The sequence below is a fragment of the Symphalangus syndactylus genome, chromosome 19 (assembly GCF_028878055.3).
Source record: "Symphalangus syndactylus isolate Jambi chromosome 19, NHGRI_mSymSyn1-v2.1_pri, whole genome shotgun sequence".
NCBI lineage: Eukaryota > Metazoa > Chordata > Mammalia > Primates > Hylobatidae > Symphalangus > Symphalangus syndactylus.
The window spans coordinates 41,556,768-41,559,860 of record NC_072434.2 but is presented as its reverse complement, the minus strand read 5'-3'; the positions used below and the strand labels follow the sequence as shown (position 1 = coordinate 41,559,860).

General features: G+C 48.9%; 1 long non-coding RNA gene across 1 annotated transcript; it reads left to right on the top strand.

Annotated features, from left to right (window-relative positions):
• The first annotated feature begins 272 nt into the window (after positions 1-272).
• LOC129458191 (uncharacterized) lies at positions 273-2,478 on the top strand. Its single transcript, XR_008649558.1, has 3 exons — positions 273-389; positions 1,505-1,610; positions 2,444-2,478. It is a non-coding gene; the product is annotated as an uncharacterized lncRNA (long non-coding RNA).
• The last annotated feature ends 615 nt before the right edge of the window (positions 2,479-3,093 follow it).

Below are 3,093 nucleotides of genomic sequence, written 5' to 3'. Positions count from 1 at the left end.
TCTCCAGCCCAGCCCCCATCAGGACCCAGACCGATAGCTGAGAATGGAGCTGTCTGTCTTTCTGACCCCCCTGATTGTTTTGTTATTGCTGATGGGCTGATTTCCAGTTATGTAACCTCCTCTCTGTTAGATGAAATCTCATTATTTTACTGTGCTGTGCACATCAGGTCTGTTTCACGTTGAGCTACCTGAGAGGAGCTGGGAACGTGCTGTTTCTCATCATTTTCACCCAGCAAGAGAACTGGAGAGAGAGAGCTACACCCAAACCAATTATGGTCATGCCCTCTGGGCTGTTATATAATATTCCAGGAGACAGTGGAGTGAAGCAGACCTCAGCATCCCAGAGGTGTGCTGCCAAGACAGTGTGCCTTCCTTGCTTGAAGTCTTGGGCAAGTAAGTTCTCTTTCCAGCCCAGAAGATTTCGAGGGGCATTTGTATATGGGGTAGAGAGAATTCCTAAATTGACTTACGATTTTCTTGCACACAAATAAACAAAGAAGTAAGCAAACAAAAGCAAAGAGAGGCCTTCTTTCTAGGCCTGCTGTCTACTACGTTTTAGGGTCTGAGTGAGCTCTGATCCAGGCAAATCAGGTAACCAGTGTCATGGCCTCATATGAAAACCCTAACTCCCAGGCACAGTGTCCAGTGGGAAGCAGAAGGTCTGGTGAGATCCTAAGACCTGGAGTCCTCCGAGGTGGTTAGTGTGGTATGACCGGGGAGAGTGGGGGCTCCGGGGTCAGGAGAAGTGGTTTGATTCTGCTCTGCCACTTACCACCCATGTGATCTTGCACAAATCACTCTGCCAGTCAGGAAAACAGAAACAGGCCCAGGTCTTTCCACAGAGGGTGTTTAATTACACAGGCAATGGAAGAGCTGAGGAGACAAACGGCCAAACGGGGGCCAAACGGGGGCCGAGAGCACAGGCCCAGAATAGAGGGATTCCGCAAGAGGTGGGAAGCCAAGGGCCCTCCAGTGAGAGGGGCTGCCCAGTGTGAGCCAGGACTCTGGAGCCAGGGGAGGAGCTGGAATCATGGGGAAGACAGAGCTGAGAGATGTCATTTGGGGCAGAAAGAAATGAAGAGAAATACCCTGGCATCTCCCTTACTCTCTCCTCCAATCTTACCCTGATCCTCCTTTGGTTGAACCTACAGGATGGCAAAGGAGCTTGGGAAACAAGTCTACTGTGGGATAGAACAGAGCAGGGAAAGGGCAGGGAATGGATGAAAGAGCGAACGGGGGCATGGCCTGCGTAGAGGGAATGTCTTTGGATAAATTGTCTCCAATGTGAATTATTGCCACTGTCCCTAGGGCTGAGGCATGAGTGGACCAGGAGCTGGACTGGCCAGTGGACACTCTCAGCTATTTGGGAGGGGAAGGGGATGCAGTGTTTGCCCACACTGGTACCTCCTGTGACCAGCACAACAGCCCTTGGTGATAATCTCCACGGGGCAGATAAACATGACCCTGTGTACTTCCATTTTACTGCTTTGTTTCCTTCTTTTAGAAGCTTCCTACCTCCTCTAAGAAGATTTTCCAGGCAAAACCCAGATCTGCTTTAGTGACTTCAGAAGAAAAAGATCTGAGGGAAGATGAGAAGCCGATAGCCAACGGTATGTGTGTGAAAACACGTGGCAGACACACATGCTCTCCAGCATTCTATCTCAGTTGATGGTCAGCGAGCCTTGGGCCGTCTTCACCTCCTTCTCCTTTATCTCACTGTCTTTCTACCATGCCATCTCTATCAGTTCAGTTCCCAGTGGAAGACAGATGGTTGACCCGAAGAAAATCTAATGAGGGGTCTACTTATCTGTGGTCAGGGTTTGGGATGCCCATGTGCAGTAGTGATGCCCCAGGGATGAGCAAGAGTGGGAAGCTGTGGCCACCTTGAGACCTCAGGGCCAACAGAAGGGACTATGCCTCTGGAGCCCTGGGGAGCGGGAGCTTAGAAGAGGGGAAGAGGGGTCACCTCAGAAGCTATAGTCATAGAGAGATGCAACCACTGCCCAGACTGTGGCAAGGCATGGCGGGAGCAGAGGGAATCAACACCCAGCACCTGTCCCTTTGACCCTTTGACTTGCTGGTGCCTTGCATTGGCTAAACCAGAAACTGGAGAGCAAGAGCCCCTCAGTGTAGCAGCCTATGGGGGCCAACCTTCTGAGGTCAAATCAGGACAGAAGGTGGAGAAGGGACTTGGGGGGACACATGGAGAACAATCAACAAAGTTTACCCCCTTTGTCACTTGGCATTGGAAAATCTGAGAAGCACCAGATGTTGTGTGAATTACCTAAGAGGGGTTTGTTGCTTGAATGTCTTTCCAATTTGGGGGATTTTTGAAGAAAGTGTTTATGAGCAGGGCAGCTTCCCCTTTACCTAGTCTTCCAAGAATAAAAGACAAGGCCTCAGTTTTTAGTCAGTTGTAAACACTTATATTCTTTATTTTTAGGTTATGAGGATGAGGGTCGCTATCCAAAGGATTGAGAGAGTAGGCTTTTGCACTATGTAGCCATGGATTCAAATCCCAGCATTACCACTGATTAGCTTGGGGCTTTGAGAAAGTTAGTTACCTCTCTTAGTCTCGATTTGCCAAAATGTAATGTGTTAGAAATATCAAAACATAGTTGAAAGGATGGAATGGGGTAAGATGTATACATTGTTTAATTATGTTAGCTGCATGTTTTTATTTTGCAAACACATGGAGTGGAGTCATTGGGCAAGAAGCAAGACTGTCACAAGGGAAAGTCTTGGCCATTTAACCAGTTATGGGGTGTGGGGAGTACTTTGGTGACATGGCAGGTGCCCAAGGCCCTCAAAGTGGCAAATCAGTGCATTTAAGAGCAGTTTTGTCTGCCTGGCTGAACAGATGCTCCCCCAGGAGAACTATATCCACAGGTACTATCTGGAAGTTAGAAGGTATCCTGGTGGGCTGCCTGGAGGCAGGGGGTTGGTGACCCTTTGTCTTGGGGTGTGAGGTCAGATGTGTCTGATTAGACAGGACTAAGAAGGAGACAGGCTGCTGTCCTCTTGGATGGCTCATCTCAAATAACTGCCACCATCTAACATCTGACTAGTGCTCTGCCACCTATAAAACACTCT